This window comes from Somniosus microcephalus, chromosome 3, assembly GCF_052327205.1.
Source record: "Somniosus microcephalus isolate GS21.2 chromosome 3, FLI_Smic_1.0, whole genome shotgun sequence".
Lineage (NCBI taxonomy): Eukaryota > Metazoa > Chordata > Chondrichthyes > Squaliformes > Somniosidae > Somniosus > Somniosus microcephalus.
This window is the reverse complement of record NC_140989.1, coordinates 149982219-150000599: the sequence shown is the minus strand read 5'-3', so window position 1 is coordinate 150000599 and position 18381 is coordinate 149982219.

Below are 18381 nucleotides of genomic sequence, written 5' to 3'. Positions count from 1 at the left end.
AGAACAGTGTTTACATTGCCTAGCTCCTGACTGGCTGGAACTGCCTTATCCAGGAAAGAAGTGTGTGCACGTCTGGATACAGTGGAGACAGAGCTCTCTCTCCAACAGTTAAAAATGTATATATATGTATATATATATATGTTTAAAAAACAGACAGGGGAATCCTTGCTCTCTAAACATTTATATTGATGTTAGGTGGCTTTACAAAGTGCCCCATGGGTTGATTGGACTCCCTGAGCACTTTGTAAAACAGGTTTGGCACCACATTGGGTTTACATTGCATGTAATGTCATGCCAAAGTGGGTATGATATCATTGCCTCCAAGGAGTTGCACTTTGCTTTGTGTCCGGTTCGACTCTGAGTGCGGTTTACACTGCCAATTTAATGTCAGTGCGAAGCTGAAATCGATTTGCACCAATGCTAAAATGGCAGTGTGAATGTATCCTTGAAGATCATGTCGAAAATAAGAAGGAGAAACATACATCAGCTCAATTTAACCCAAACCAATTTATGTCCATCAAAAGTAGCCCCACCCCTCTCCCCACTGAGTCCTGCTTCCCAGGCGTCCCCCTGTGCACCATCCCTTGGCCAGAATGAGAGCATGCTAAATGTCACAACCACGCTCTAGGCCGCAGACTAGCCGTGAGCAATATCATCTAGCACATCATTTTTCCTGCATTACAACAGTGATGACATTTCAAAAGTACTTTATTGACTGGGAAATGCTTTGGGACGTGCTAAGGTCATGAAAGGCACTACAGGTAGACTATCCTTTATCCGAAAACCTCGGGACCAGCCGTGTTTCGGTTTTAGGAAAATTTCGGATTTCGGAAGGTGCGCGAAAACACTTCGGTTTTCAGAGGTAATTCGGTTTTTGGGAGTGCGGATAAAGGATACACTATCCCTTATCCGGCAGCGTTGGGTCATGCTTTGCGCCACTTTCGGCTTTCAGAGGTTTTCTGGTTTCGGATGTGCGGATAAAGGCTGGTACACTTACGCTGAGCGATTTCGGTTTTCAGAAGTGCGGAAAAATGCTACACTATCCCTTATCCAGCTAGGCCTGTAAGTCGTGCGCCACTCTGGTCATGTCGTGTGCACGACTTACGCTGACCGAAAAAACCTTCGGTTTTTAGAGGGTTTCGGTTTTCGGAAGTCCGGATAAAGGGTAGTCTACCTGTATATAAATGCAAGTCCCTTTCCCCTCCCTAATAAAAATGAATAGGATGAGTACAGTTTTATAGATATGTCCAAGGAATCACAGATACACCTTTAATGAGAGCTAGCCAACATGAAAGAATTACACCATGCTTCATCATATTGTTGAAACATCACAAAATGCTTTACACTGACAATTGTTAGGTCGGCAAACACAGAGCTATTTTGAACCAGCAATACCCCACAGACAGCAATGAGATGAGCAGCCATTTAATCTGTTCTTGATTAAGGAGGAATATTGACCAGGGCATCAGGAGAACCCTCAGCTTTTCTTTGAATAGTACCATGGGACCTTTCACATTTACTGGAACATAGATGGGACCTGATTCAATGGGAGGGGTGGCGATCCTTGACCCCGGGGTGGGCGGGGTGGGGGGGGTGGTGTCCGATCCTAAAGAACATTTGAAAAACCAGAAATGGAAAAAGTGAGACGATAAAAAAGGGAAATTTCAAAAAAGAATAAAAGTTCAACAGGGATATGGGGAGCAAGCGGGAATATGGTATTGAGATAGAGGATCAGCCATGATCATATTGAATGGCAGAGCAGGCTCGAAGGGCCGAATAGCCTACTTCCGCTCCTATTTTTTTCCTATGTTTCTATTTCAGTAATCTATGCTAACACTTCGATGCAATACAATGGGAATGTTGCACTGTCAGTGGTGTCCTCATTAAAAAGCATTGAAGCCGTGTTTACCTGTTTAGGGGATGTAAAAGATCCCTTGGCACTATTCAAAGAAGAACAAGGAGAGAGAGAGTTCTATTGTTCTGGCCAACATTCCTCCCTCAACCAATGCCGCCTAAAGCCGATTAACTGATCGTTCATCTAATTTGCTGGTTATAGGACCTTGCTGTGTGCAGGTTGGCTGTTGCGTTTGTCTAGATAACAATAGTGACTGCAGTTCAAAATGCAGCGGCTGTGAAGCATTTTGGGACATCTCAGAATGTGCTAAAAGTGTCACATAAATGTATTTTTTTTTGTTTCTTTCTCCCCCACACAAATTATGATTCAAGAAGACCTGCAGAAAATCAAGATTATTGAAAGCCACATGTTTAGTCTATAAAAGATGATAATTAACAGTACTAAACCAGAGTAATCATCACTAGACTTCAGTACCCAGAGAAATATGGTGGAAAGATGTACCAGTCCATAGTGAAGAACCATCTTGTATTAGATCTGGTATGAAGTTCATGTGTGAGTCATACTGGGAATATAAGCCTATTTGATCTGAAAGAATGATTTATATTATACAGCCTATTCTTTTATATTACACTTCTATAGTGGCTCCTGAGAATGATTTAGCACTTTAGATGGTGTTGCCATTACTTTGGGGTATTCTCTTATTTGCTGTAAGTTTTCATGGTGACAGATGTAGAATAGTTTATGATACCCCTAGGGAAAACCAGCAGTAACAGATGAGGATATCACAAAGTATGGATTTATGAAACACAATTACCAGCCTGTCATAGTTGCTCTATCAGACGTAAAATAAAATTAGATTTATTTACTTGTAATAAAAAAGTGACAGTCAAACAGGCTAAAAATTGTCAATTGAGACAAGAAAGGCCTGAATATTTGAACTAATCATTTGATTACATTTTAGTGACGTTTTGTGTAGTAGTATTCTGAGATTTATTTTGTTTCTAGCCAAGGGTATAAAAGGATACGGAGCCAAGGCAGGTGGATGGAGTTAAGATATAGATCAGCCAGGATTTCAATGAATGGTGGAACTGGCTAGAGGAGCTGAATGGCCTACTCCTGTTCCTATGTTCCTGTGTTTCTGTCAGCTTGTCCGAACCCTTCACATATGATTTGTGCATTCCTGAATGGTATATGGAGATGTCACTGCATGTTGAAATCCAGGAATTGAAAACGTTCATTTCATACAAAGAGGTAATTCAGGTCATAGAATCATAGAATCATAAAATGATACAGTACAGAAGGAGGCCATTTGGCCCATTGTGATTGTGCCGGCTCTTTGAAAGAGATATTCAATTAATCTCACTTCCTTGCTCTTTCCCCATAGCTCTGCAAATTTTTTCACTTCAAGTATTTATCCAACTCCCGTTTGAATGTTACTATTGAATCATTTTCCACCACCCTTTCAGGCAGTGCATTCTAGATCATAACAGCTCACTGCGTAAATTTCTTTTCCTCATCTCGCCTCTGGTTCTTTTGCCAATTATCTTAAATTTGTGTCCTCTGGCTACCAACCCTTCTGCCACTGGAAACCGTTTCTAAGGCCTTGACATCCTGCTTAAAGTGTACTGCCCAGAATTGGTCACAATACTCCAGCTAGGGCCGAATCTGTGTTTTATAAAGGGTTAGTATAACTTCCTTGCTTTTATACTCTATAGGCTTGATTTTCATTGAGCCGTGGAGTTGGGCTTGGAGGCGTGCGGGGGTTAAAATTGCAAAAGCTGGCGGGCAGGGCCCCCCACCCCCACCCCCAACCTGGTTCCCAACTCCAAGCAATTTTAACTCAGGCGTGTCTGATGGTCCCGACTCCGTCCCGCATCCAACAGGCGGGACTGGTCTTTAAGGCCATTAATAACCACTAAATGGCCTCTATAATCCTATTTTAACAGGCCCTTGCAAATTTAATCCTTTTCCCACATAAAACACGCCTGGTGGGAAACACGAATGTTAAACCTGGCGGGAGCACTATTGGATTGTTGACTATCAACTGCAGGTCAACCATTAAAGAGGAGATTTGATCAGCCATCATTTGCAGGTGGCAGGACTTGGTGGTCTCAGGCCTGGGGCAACTTTTACAAGGCTTAACCACACCTCTGGAAGGTTGGAGCCTCACACCGATCTCCAGTGTGGCCTCCTGGGAAACCCCTCTCGCCACCTTCACTCAGCGCTTCCTCAACGGAGGTATATACCAGAAGCATGGGAGCCATTTATTTCCTTCCCATCTGGGCATTAGAGGAGCTCGAGCACCAGCCGTGGCAGCAGCAGAACCAATAACAACAGCAGCACCAGCAACATCAGCAGCCTGGCGCTCCTGCTGCTGCTGATGTTGCTGGTGCTGCTGTTGCTGCACAGGCCAGAAGGGGCCAGCGCCTGGAAGTGGCTGGAGATAACCTTGCTGCACATCAGGGGGGCCATGGGGACACATATCTGCAATGGCAGTCCTACTCAGAAGGACTTCCATGAAGGTCTGATTTCTCTGTTCAATAGATGCCCATCGCTCCTCAACAGATGTCATTCTATTCTATTCATAGTGAAGGTATGTTTTCCATACCCTGGTGACTAAGCTCCTCCATGGCCGTAGCCATCCTCTCCTCTACCATAGCCATCCTCTCCTCTATGGTAGACAGCCTTACCATGGAGGTAGCAATCCTTTCTGTGGTGATGCGTTCATGCGCCAATGACTCCACAAAGGCTCTGCTCATGCTTGCTATGGACTCCTCCATTCACTCCACACTTGCAGCAACTCTAGAGACAAAACCTGCCATAGACTCCTGCATCTGTGCCTGGAGTTCCATCACCTCTGACCTTATGGATGGACCCAGAGGTAAAGGGCCGACATGCTGCTGAGCCGAGCTGGCAGAGTCCTGCGCCCTCCGAATAGGACTATCCACTGCTGTCCCTGTCTCCACAATCTACTGATGCTCACTTGTGACCTGTGATGCACCAGGTGACAACACTACTCTATGTCCCGAAAGTCCCACCGAGGTGTGAGTGTCTGCGCTAGTGCTGGGTGTGCTGAATTCTGCTGACGCTGCGCCCTCAGAGGTTGCAGCTTCCTCTGAGGATTCTGGAGGCTCAGGCTCTTCCTCCTGGCTAGTGGGGATGGGTGCTTGCGATGATCCTGTGGGGGAGTAAAGGAAAGAGTCAGAGATGTGATGCAAAGGTTACATGCACATTGCATATTGCAGATGATCATTAGTCCATCTGTTAGAGCTTCAGAATCATTATCAGCGACTCATGCAATGTCAATGAGAGGGATGGAAAACTATTCTGTCACCAGCTTGCTGTGATGCACCTGTCTGTTCGTCCCCCACTTGCGCATCTTCCTCCACTCCTATGATCTCCAGGACCGCCTCCTCCCAGGGGGTGAGGTGGGCTACTGAGGGTGGCCCTCCTCCTGTCCTCGCTCTTTCTCGCTTATTGTGAGCTTTCTTTTCCTGCAATGAGGGAGACAAGTGGAGGTTGAGTGAGAATGAAGGAGTGAGTGTAGAGATTCCATAGCATAGATACTTAGAAGGAGTCAAAGATGGAGTGAGGTGGCAAGACCAAGTGCCCTTCCTGTGTGTTGTCAGTTGTTTTCATAGCATCACAGTGATAGGGAGTGTTAAGTCTGTGTGTTCCAGTTGTATTAAGATTAATTACTGACACAGACTACAAGAAGAAAGTTCAACAGGTCTTTACTAGTTGGAGGTCAGGACTATACTAAAATACAATATCACTACACAGTACTTATATACCGGTGGTCACCACCGGTATTACGTATACAGCAGCCAGAGAAAGTAGTACATCTCTTAAGGTGGAACAGGCTTAAGTTCTCTTAAGGTGGAACAGGTTACATACACCACAATCCTCCCTTTTTAGCTTAACAGTCATATCCCCATTTAACATAACATCATAACATATATACATATATAACTTCAGGTATAAACAGTTCAAAGGTTCAGTCTCTCAGGAGGCCTTCTGATTCGGTTTGGATAACGCCTTTCAGTGGTCTCTGATTCTTGTTGCTGAGGTGACTCTTCTTGTTGGTTTCCTATGTATTGGACGTTATCATCAGGTACAGTCCCTGCCGAGGTAAATGCTTCAGGTTCATTAACGTCTTCCACAGTTGTCTCTGTCGCAACCATGGGTTCGACCCTTGCTCTTGATTCTACCAGTTGATCCGCATGACGCCTTATCACATTGTTACCAATATCTACTGTGTACATCAGAGGTCCTTGTCTGGCCCGAACTGTTCCGGACTGCCATTTTTCGTTTCCATAGCCCCTTGCCAACACTGGTTGTCCTACGTCGAAACTTCGAGTGGACTTGTTATTAATATGCCGGAACTGTTTGTTTTCCACTTCCCTCCGCACATTTGGTTTTAACAAGTCCAACCTGGACCGCAACCTCCTGTTATAAAGCATCATGGCAGGACTTTGGTTAGTCACTGCATGAGCGGCGTTTCGATATGCCATTAGGAAATTGTCCACCTTGTGCTGCAGCGGAATCTGATCATCGTTCATGGCCTTTATTGCCTTTTTGAATGTTTGGACAAATCTCTCGGCCAACCCGTTTGTCGCCGGATGATATGGGGCAGAGGTATAATGTTTCACCCCATTCTTCTTTAAGAATTTTTGGAATTCTTCCGACACGAACTGTGGTCCGTTGTCCGAACATATCTGTTCTGGCAATCCGTTCCTTGCGAATATTGTTCTTAACACTGCAATTGTCTTTTCTGAAGTAGTGGTATTCATCTTGATCACTTCTGGCCATTTGGAATGTGCGTCCACCGCAATTAGGAACATGGAGTCCATGAATGGACCAGCAAAGTCAATATGTACAGGTTGCCATGGGGCTGAAGGCCATTCCCATGGGTGTAGCGGTGCGATCGGAGGTGCATTTTGCACTTTTTGGCACCCAGCGCAGCTTTATGTCAACTCTTCTATCTGTTGGTCAATGCCCGGCCACCATACATAAGCCCTAGCAAGACTTTTCACCTTAACTCCCCTCAGATGACCTTCATGCAGTTCCTTTAGAACTCTTTCCCGTAACTTGGGAGGAATAATCACTCTTGTCCCGTACATCAAAGTACCATGGCAGACGGACAGCTGGTCTCGCCTTGCCGAGAATGCCGGTAACAGAGGATCATCATGTGTTGGCCATCCCTTCACTGTCACCTCGTAAACTCGGGACAGTGTCGGGTCGTTCCTGGTTTCTCCTTCAATACTTGCATTGGTGACTGGTAAACACTCGATGATGGTCGAATGAAATAACTCAACAGGGTCAACTTTCGTCGTCTCTTCTGCTTCAGGTAGTGGCAGGCGCGACAGCCCATCAGCATTGCCATGCTGCTTTGTGCCTTTGAATTCTATTTGATATTGATGTGCCCCTCGGAAAAGGGACCATCTCTGGAGTCGCTGTGCTGTCATCACCGAAACACCCTTCTTAGGGTTAAAAATGGATACCAACGGCTGATGGTCTGTCAGAAGTGTGAATTTTTGGCCCTGCAGGTAATGATTAAACTTCTTCACTCCCCATACAAGGCTGAGAGCCTCCCTATCGATCTGCGCATAGTTGCGCTCAGCGGAGGTCAATGATCTGGATGCAAACGCGACTGGCCTTTCCGTGCCATTTGGCAACTTGTGTGAGAGTACTGCCCCAATACCATATGGAGAAGCATCACAAGCCAACCGAATAGGCAGTGTCGGGTTGAAGTGAGCCAACACTTCCTCTGAGGTGATCAATTCTTTGCTTTTGCGAAATGCCTTCTTACAGTTTTCGCTCCATTCCCATGGTACCCCCTTCTGTAAAAGAGCGTTCAGCGGGTGCAGTACCGTGGATAGATTTGGTAGAAACTTATGGTAATAGTTAATCAATCCCAGAAACGACCTCAACTGAGAGACATTATCCGGAGCGGGAGCCTTTACAACTGCCTCTATCTTGTCAGGAGACTTATGAAGCCCCTCCCAGTCAATGACATAACCACAGTACGAGATCCGCTTCTGAAAGAACTCACATTTCTGCCGATTAACTCTAAGTCCATACTCTTTCACTCTGTTGAGCACCAGTCCCAAGTTTGCGAGGTGTTCTTCATCACCATCACGTGTAATCAGAATATCATCCAGGTAACATTGTGTGCCTGGAATTCCCTGTAATACCTGCTCCATGGCCCTCTGCCAAATTGCCGGAGCCGATGCCACTCCAAAAATCAGCCTATTATACCGGTACAAACCTCTATGCGTGTTGATCGTGAGGTACTGGCGTGACTCTTCTTCAACCTCCATCTGCAAGTACGCCTGCGCCAGGTCTACCTTGGTGAAGTGTTTCCCGCCAGACAACGAAGCAAAAATATCCTCAATCCGCGGAAGCGGATACTGCACCGTGTGAAGCATCGGATTAACGGTGATCTTGAAATCTCCACAGATGCGAACCTTCCCTGGTTCTCCTGGCTTGTTGCTCGAAGGACGTTTCATAATGGGAACAATGGGCGTAGCCCACTCACTCCAATCTACCTTAGACAGTACACCTGAACGTTCTAGCGCTTCCAGTTCCGCTTCTACAGTAGGTCATATTGCATAGGGTACCGGTCTGGCTTTGAAAAATTTTGGTTGTGCATGTTCATCAATCTTGATGTTTGCCGTAATTCCTTTCAGTGTTCCCAGTCCTTGCTGGAACACCTCTTTAGCATCATCCAATGTTTTGGGCAATCGTTTAGGTTTGACATCTGTTTCCCCGGAATCTACCGTTAGTGCTTTTAAGGAGTGCCAGTCCATATTCATTTTCCTAATCCACTCCCGTCCCAGTAGTGGTGGACCTCCTTCAGGTAGCACATATAAGTCCATTACTTGGCTTTCTTCGCCCTTGTGGACCACTTTTACCTCTATCTTTCCGATGGGGTACACTCTTTGCCCCGTGTATGTTTTCAATATAATCTCCGTATCCCGTAGGGGAATATGTTGGAATAACCTTTTGTAATCTTTCTTATTCATGACCGTCAATGCCGATCCAGTGTCCAATTCCATCTTTACTTGGACTCCTGCTATCTGAAGAGTGACCCAAATTGTCTGGAGATCTGCATCCTTACCAACGTTGTGTACTCTTAAGCTACCCAGTTCATTACTGCTAGCGTCTGAATCTGACTTCTGTTCGTTCGAACTGGTCTTTGTCACCTTGTGCACCTTTATGTATTTTCCTTGCGGTGACTTTTTGTTGCTGGTCTTCTTTCCTGACCGGCATACTTTAGCTATGTGGCCAAGCCTGCCACACGTTCTGCAGTCTTGGTTTTTAAACCAACACTGGTTCTGATCGTGTGTTGTCTTTCCACAACGATAACATTTTACAGTACTCAAACCCAATTTATTTGTACTGTGTTCCGGTGACCGTAGCTGCATTACTGCCGTGCCTGTTGCTGCGGCTTCGTGTGCTGCTGCCATAGTGACCGCTTTCTCAAGCATCAGCTCATTCTCCTCGAGTAGTCGCTTTTGTGTATCTTCTTTTAATAATCCACACACAAATTTATCCCTTAGCGCGTCTGTCAGTCCCGTTCCAAACTGACAGTCCTTTGCTAGCTTATGCAATTCCATTAAATATTCAGCATTGCTTTCATCCTTCAGCTGCCTTCTGCTGTAAAATTTAAATCGTTCCGCTAGCATCAGCGGCGTGGGGTTTAGATGATTTTTCAAGACAGTAACAATCTCCTCGAACGCCTTATCCGCCGGTTCATCTGGTGATAAAAGGTGTTTCAATTGCCCGTATGTCTTGCACCCATTAAGCTCAATAAAGTTAGTGCTTTCTCTGCATCTGGGATTTTATTTGCTTTGCAATAATTTTGTATGCGTTCTACATACATGGCCCAATCTTCGATGTCGCCATCAAAGGTATCAATGTTCCCATGTTTAGGCATCGTTGCAATTTATTTTATCCCAAGATGGCGGCTTCCCGCTCTTGTCTTCGTCCTCCGCCTGCAAAATGGCGGTTTTCCCGCGCTTGGCGGTCTTCACCCACTGGCTGCAATGGCGTTTGGTGTGCCGCTGCTGCTCCCCTTTCCCAGCGGTTAGTAACTCCCCCGACGCTGTCTCCGCTTCACCTTGGCTCCCTCGGGCATTCGCGCTTCCCCGATGTCGCGCCTCGCAGCCCTTCTTGCAGCCCGGTTATTAGCACCGGCTGTGTTCACCTTCACCGCGGCTCTCGCGCCTTCAGTCGCCCCAGACGCTGCGCCTTTTTGGCCCGAAAACGGCCCGGCCCTTATCACCAGCCGCGATCGATGTCCCCGCGCTGCGCCTTTCGGCCCGAATGCGGCCCGGCCCTTATCTCTGGTCGCGATCGATCTCACCGCCCTTATTCCTCCGTCTTCCTCCCCCCGTCTGTACAGCCAACGCGGCCAACTTTCTGCTCGCGTCGCTGACCGGCTTACCCACAACCGAGGTAGAAAGAAGATAGCTGACTGCCGCTGATGGAGGCTTCGAGTTCAGGATGTCTTCTGCACTCCGGGTTCTCGATGCCTGCCGCGCGACGTGTCTTCCAGCAGGGTGATGAGGGTGGATGCCTCTCTTCGACGCCCGTTCTGTGGACGAAGCCGCCGTGGATATAAACTGCCGCAGGGTAAGAATCGGACTCGTCGCCACTGTTAAGTCTGTGTGTTCCAGTTGTATTAAGATTAATTACTGACGCAGACTACAAGAAGAAAGTTCAACAGGTCTTTACTAGTTGGAGGTCAGGACTATACTAAAATACAATATCACTACACAGTACTTATATACCGGTGGTCACCACCGGTATTACATATACAGCAGCCAGAGAAAGTAGTACATCTCTTAAGGTGGAACAGGCTTAAGTTCTCTTAAGGTGGAACAGGTTACATACACCACAGGGAGTGTGAGGGCTGCATAGTCGAATAGTTAGGTGAATGTGAGCATAGAGAGAAAGGGAATGGGTAAGGGTGCATGGATGTCAGTGTCAAATGGGATGTGCAGGAAGAGCTTGCTAAAGCTGAGTGCTGGTGAGGAAAGGCAATGGGGATCAGATTGAGTATGGTGGGAAATTCATACTCACTTTTCCAGTGCGCTGAACGTCATGAAATCTTTTCCTGCACTGTATCCAGGTTCTGCGGGTGACTCCCAAGGAGTTGACCTCCTCAGCCACCTGCATCCACACTGCCTTGGTCTGAGTGGGAGGTCTCTTCCTCCCTGATGAAGGGAACAGCACCTCCCTGTTGGCCATAGCCCCATCCACTAATGCCTGCAGCGCCACCTCGTCAAAGCGAGGAGATGATCTGGCCCTCCCGCTTGTCATATTTGCTGCAGCTCCCTCACACTGCACAGTCAAGAAGCTTGGAAGCCTGCAGAAGAAGCAAGGCTTGCTGTGGACCTTAAATGCAGCAGCAATGATGACGTCATCGGAGGGGACTTTCAGTCATGAAAAATCCATTTGCAAAGGCTTCCCACACGTTGGAAATCAATTGGCCAATTCAGTTAAAATTGCATCAATCTCCCACATCCATTTAGATTCGTGTGGGAAACACGAAATTCGGATAACACGACACCATCCCGCACCTGAGTTAAAATCCCCTCCATGCCTCTATTTATGAAGCCAAGGATCCCATATTCCTTTTTAACAGCCTTCTCAACTTCATAGATTTGTGTATGTACGCCCAAGGTCTCTATACCTGCAAACGCCTTTTGAAAGTCCATATATGAAACATCAACCACACTATCTTCATCCACCCTCTCTGTTACTTCATCAAATAACTTAATCAAGTTAGTCAAACATAATTTGCCTTTAACAAATCCATTTATTAACCCATATTTTTCCAAGTGCCAATTCATTTTATCCTGGATTATTGCCTCTAAAAGTTTCCTCACAACCGACGTTAGGCTGACTGGCCTGCAGTTGCCGGGTTTATTATTCTCCCCTGTTTTGAACAGGGGTGTAACATTTGCAATCCTCCAGTCCTCAGGCACCACTTTCATATCTGAAGAGGATTGGAAGATTGTGGCCAGAACTTCCACAATTTCCACTCTTACTTCCCTCAGCAACCGAGGATGCATCCCATCTAGACCGGGTGGGTTTTCTACTTTGAGCGCTGCCAACTTTCCGATTTATCTATTTTTATCCTATCCAATTTCTCCACTACCTCCTCCTTTACTGTGACATTGGCAGCATCCTCTTCTTTCGTGAAGTCAGATGCAAAGTAGTCATTTAGTGACTCAACCATGCCCTCTGCCACCACAAGAAGACCTCCTTTTTCGTCCCCAATCGCCCCCCACCCTTCCTTTAACTACCATTTACTTTTATGTTGATAAAAGACTTTTGGATTCCCTTTTATGTTAGCCGCTAATCTAGTCTCATACACTGGCTCAAAGTCTTCTGTCACAATCACACCCTTTGCTTGTTGGGCTCCCCCAGTAGTTCAGTTGTTAAATGTATCACAGATAAGGATGATCCCAGGTTTCATCCCTGATCTGTGTTGAATTAGCTGACCTTTAAAGATAACATGCTGAGCATGAAGGATAAATAGATTACCCAAACCAACTAGTTCCGATCTAGCAAACATGACCCTAAATGGATTAGCAAACAAATTAAAAGTGAGATGAAGAAGAAAAATGGCCTGTACACATCCTGCAGTGAGAAAGGAGAAGGGCTTCACTTGGATGAATATAAGAAAGTAAAAAAGCAAGTTAAGAGGATGATCAGAGGGGCAAAGACAGTCCTGGAAAAAGACATAAGCCCCGATTTTGACCCTGCCCACCTAACACAAACGGCATGGACAAGGGGTTAAAATGGAGGTTGGGTGCTACCCGCCCACCACCATTTTAACTCTCGGGTTTCCATGAGCATTGAAACAGGCGGGGGCCTCATACATAGTGAATCAAAATCTACTCCTATGTCTTTCAGCAGGTCTTGGGTACTGGAAGGAACACTACCTCCTACTTACTTTACCTGTATTATTAAAGAGAGGCACAACAAGTATCACCACTTCCAGAAGTGAGAAAAATAGTTCTGTCACTCACTGAGAATGTAACAGTTTACCCCACAAAAGAATCCTAATATCACCCGTAGAACTGACATTATGGGGGAAACGTTAGGTCAGTATGAGTCGCAAAGCCCATTATAATGCTTGGAGCTGCATTGGTTTTTAATAGTGACGTCCATCAGAATAAGTTGCTTTTTTAAAAACAAAGTGTGGCTTTGTCAACTTCAAAGGCATGGTACTGGATAGGCCTGCTTCTAGAGATTTCCTGTATGTCATGGCATGTTTACATTGTGCAGCCAGAACACAACAACAGCTGTGCACAGAGTTTATTTTTGAGTGATGATCGTGACTTTGGCCCCGAACTTGACAGGGGCACGTTGCGTAGGCGGTGGGAAGCAGGAGGGCGGGGGGTCGGTATTTTGGACGGGCCCCCATATGATGCAAAGTTTTAACTCCACAGCGTGCGTATTGTGTTTTTGCCAGGATCCCCACCCGGATGTTAGCCTGATTGACAGGTTTGGCTTTCAGTCGGACGACAAGCACTCGGGCCGCAGCCCAGGAAGGGATCCTGCGGCTGTTACTGGTAGCATGGTAGGGGCCCAATCCCTGACCCTGGTGGGAGGGGCCCGATCCCTGACCCTGGGAGGAGGGGCCTGATCACTGACCCTGGGGGGAGGGGACCGATCCCTGACCCTGGGGGGAGGGGCCCAATCCCTGACCCTTGGGGGAGGGGCCCGATCCCTGACCCTGGGTGGAGGGGCCCGATCCCTGAGCCGGGGGGAGGGGCCCGATCCCTGACCCTGGGGGGAGGGGCCCGAACCCTGACCCTGGGTGGAGGGGCCTGATCCCTGACCCTGTGGGAAGAGTCCGATCCCTGACCCTGGGGGGAGGTGCCCAATACCTGACCCTGGGGGGAATGGCCCGATCCCTGACCTGGAGGGGAGGGGGCCGATCACTGACCCTGGGGGGAGGGGCCTGATCCCTGACCCTGGGGGGAGGGGCCTGATCCCTGACCCTGGGGGGAGGGGCCCGATCCCTGACCCTGGGGGGAGGGGTCTGTTCCCTGACCCTGCGGGGAGGGGTCTGCTCCCTGACCCTGGGGGGAGGAGCCTGATCCCTGACCCTGGGGGGAGGGGCCTGATCCCTGACCCTGGGGGGAGGAGCCTGATCCCTGACCCTGGGGGGAGGGGCCTGATCCCTGACCCTGGGGGGAGGGGCCTGATCCCTGACCCTGGGGGGAGGGGTCTGATCCCTGTCCATGGGGGGAGGGGCCTGATCCCTGACCCTGGGGGGAGGGGGTCCGATCCCTAACCCTGGGGGGAGGTGTCCAATCCCTGACCCTGGGGGCCCGATCCCTGACCCTGGTGGGAGGGGCCCGATCCATGACCCTGGGGGGAGGCCCCCGATCCTTGACCCTGGGGTCGGGGCCCGATCCCTGACCCTTGGGGGAGGGGCCCGATCACTGACCCTGGGGGGAGTGGCCCGATCCCTGACCCTGGGGGGAGGGGCCCGATCCCTGACCCTGGGGGGAGTGGCCCGATCCCTGACCCTGGGGGGATGGGCACAATCCCTGACCCTGGGGAGAGGGGCCTGATCCCTGACCCTGGGGGGAGGTGCCCGATCACTAACCCTGGGGGGAGGGGTCTGGTCCCTGACCCTGGGGGGAGGGGTCCGATCACTGACCCTGGGGGGAGGGGCCTGATCCCTGACCCTGGGGGGAGGGGTCCACTCCCTGAACCTGGGGGGAGGGGCCCGATATCTGACCCTGGGGGGAGGGGTCCGATCCCTAACCCTGGGGGTAGGATTCCGACCCCTGACCACGGGTGGTCCTTTTATGGGGGGTGGGGGTCTGATGGAGTGGTGGATCTGATCCAAGGCACGAGGGCAAGCTTGGGGGGCTGGGGGAAGCAGTCCTGCTCCCCCTGGCCCAAAAGCAGTGCTGTAAAGGCACTTACCTCTTCCTTGAAGTTGCCTACGCCTCCAAAGCTGCCGGGTTTCCAGAGGCCTGGGAGCCCGGCCGGCCGGCCAGGGTTAAACCTACAAAGCAGGTTAAATTTGAGGCTCATTATAATACTTAAGTGGCCAACCCGCCTCTTGCCCACCCCTTGTCCCACCTCTGTTAAACCTGGAAGTCTGGGGGTTGGACGGGGGTTGGGGTCGGGTTTCAGATTTTCAAGCTTTAACATCTCACCCGCCCGCAACCCACTGTTTTTGAGGGTTAAAGTCCACCCCTTTATATCTGGCTGCTGCAACTTCCTCAATAACTGGGTAAGGTGCACGCAGACTAAAAGAATGTAAAGCCACTTAGTCAGCTCGGTCAGCCTGCCGGGGAGCAGGCGACACATCTTCCACCAACAACAATGGTGTTGCCACTAATGGCACCAGTGAAAACCATAGTGACATAAATCAGAATAGGTCGCTTTTTTTAAAAAATTAGCTTTTGTCAATTTCAAAGGAGTGGCAATTGATAACCCTACTTCTAGAGACTTCTAGAGACTTCTTTTAGGTCATGGCATGTTTACATTGTGCAGCCAGAACACAACAACAGCTGCCCTTGCCTCAACTCATCTGCTGCTGAAACCCTCATCCATGCCTTTGTTACCTCTTGACTATTCCAACACACTCCTGGCTGGCCTTCCACATTCTACCCTACGGAAACTTAAGCTTATCCAAAACTCAGCTACTCATACCCTGATTTGCACCAAGTCCCGTTTGTTGTGTATGTACCTTTAAGAGAAGAACTGATTCTATACTGCAGTACCGGCAGTGACCACCCCTGTATATAAAGCCATAGCAGGCTTCTGGATTTCAGTCTTGAGTTCCCCTCTGTTCAGTAAATACCTGTTTTATTGTTCTCCTGCAGTCCGAGTATTATTGATACCCGGACACTACATTGGCGACGGGCAGGTTCGAACTCAACTGCAGTACTGCATCACCTCACGGGGATCTATTCCCTGAAGAGTAGCTTCTTGGAGGTCGAAGTCAGAACGGCGGGCGTTGACCGCGGGCAACCGCCCAGGGATCCATCGGAGAGTTGCAGGGGAGGCTGTGGAGAGCTGGGCCTGGCTCCCCAGTCGAGGTGTTCCAGCAAGTCGTGCTGGTAGCAGGTAGTGCGCTGACCCTTCCGGACTGCGGCGGGCTCGGGCTCGATCGAGCGGCTCTGCAAAGGGGCCGTGCAGCATCGTCAGGAGGAAGAGAAAGAGAGAGAGGGTGGAGCGCACAGGGCGCGGTTGGTGCTCAAGAACCGGGTAGCGTGGAGAGGATAGAACGAGGGGAAGGAAAAGTGATACGCGCCGAAGCCGCGGGTCGCCGCCATTACCCTGTAGAACGCTAGGAGCAGCGTGGCAGCAAGGGGAAGAAGGAAAAGCGCGGGAGGCGCAATTTTATTCCATTGGGGAAGAAGGAAAAGCGCGGGAGGCGCCATTTTAAATCACTCAAGATGCCGAAGAGTGGCAGTATCACTGCTTTTGACAACGAGGTAGAAGACTGGACCACGTATGTGGAAAGAATTGAAGTGTACTGCGAGGCAAATGAGGTGGCCGATGGAAAGAAGGCGTCGGTATTATTAAATTTGATGGGCGCGAGAACGTACGGCCTATTGCAGAATTTAATTACCCCAGCTAAACCAATGGAGAAAAGTTTTGAAGAGATTGTTAATATCTTACAGGAACACCTAAACCCGACACCGCTGCTGACAGCAGAAAGAATCAAGTTCCATAAAAGAAGCCAGCACAAAGATGAGAGCAATGCTGACTATCTTACGGAACTACGCAAGTTATCGAAGCACTGCCAGTTCGGAGCAGGACTGGCAAACACCTTACGGGATAAGCTTGTCTGCGGGCTCCAGAGTGAAGGAACCCAGAAACGGCTACTTTCGGAAAAGGACCTGAAGCTAGAACAGGCTTTCAGCGTGGCAGTATCCAACGAAGCAGCAGCACGGGGAGCTGTGGAAATACAACAGAAACCACAAGAAAAAGCGCTAACGAAATGGCGTATGGAGCAGAAAAGTGCTATTCATGTGGCAGAACAACCAATGACCAGAAGGACTGCTGGTTTAAGGACAAAGTATGCAGGCAATGTGGGAAAATGGGACACATAGCAAGAGTCTGCAGGTCGGGAAAGAAAACCAACACTACAAGAACTACTAAGGAAAAGTACAAGAAAGTAAAGAAATTGACAGACAGTAGTTCGGAAGGTCAGGAGAGTGATAAGGACTCCGGGAGCAGGAGACTAAGTTGTCTAAAGTTACACAACGTGATCGCAAAGGAGGATCACCGAACCATTTGGGTCACCCGCATGATAGCAGGGTCCCCAGTAAAGATGGAATTGGACACAGGATCAGCCCTAACTGTCATGAATCGACGAGACTATGAGCGGCTATTCTCACACATACCCTTGAAGGACACGTCCATTGTATTGAAGACATACACGGGGCAAAAAGTCTACCCCAGAGGAAAAATAAGGGTGCCAGTTGAATACAACGGCAAGGAAACACAGAAACTGCATCTATATATACTACCAGATGGAGGACCACCATTATTGGGACGTGAATGGATCCGAAAAATACAATTGGATTGGCATTCCATTCAGGCGCTAACTTTGACTGACAAAAAGGATGATGACGTCACACCTGGACGACTGTCAAAAATTCTAACTGACGCGAAAGAGGTGTTCCAACAAGGACTTGGGACTCTAAAATGAGTAACGGCAACGATAAAAATCGGAGATAACGCAAACCCAAAATTTTTTAAAGTCAGACCGGTACCTTACGCGATCCGCCCAGCCGTTGAAGCAGAGCTGGAGAGTCTGGAGCGTTCAGGTGTGCTGTCCAAGGTGGACTGGAGCGAGTGGGCCACACCCATCGTTCCTGTAATGAAGAAATCATTGAGCAGCATGCCTGGGGAACCGAAGAAGGTTCGCATCTGTGGGGATCAAGGTAACTGTGAACCCAGTCCTGCACACAGTACAATATCGACTTCCACGGATAGAAGATATTTTCACCTCACTATCTGGAGGGAAACGCTTTACAAAGATTGATCTGGCCCAAGCGTATCTACAAATGGAGGTGGAAGAAGCGTCTAGGAAATACCTCATGATAAACACTCACAAAGGCCTTTACCAGTACAATCGACTGGTATTCGGGGTAGCATCAGCCTCGGCTATTTGGCAGAGGGCGATGGAACAAGTCCTGCAAGGGATCCCGGGGACCCAGTGTTATTTGGACGACATCCTGGTTACGGGCGAAAATGACAGTGAACACCTTGCCAACCTGGAGCAGGTGCTCACGAGATTACAGGAATATGGGCTACGAGCCAACTGCCCCAAATGCGAGTTCTTCAGGAGACAAATCTCGTATTGTGGCCACATGATTGATGAGGAAGGGTTGCATAAGTCACCGGACAAGATTGAGGCTGTAGTCAAGGCTCCAGCACCGGAAAATGTGTCGCAACTGAGGTCGTTCCTCGGGTTGGTGAACTACTACCATAAGTTCTTGCCGAATTTATCTACAATTCTG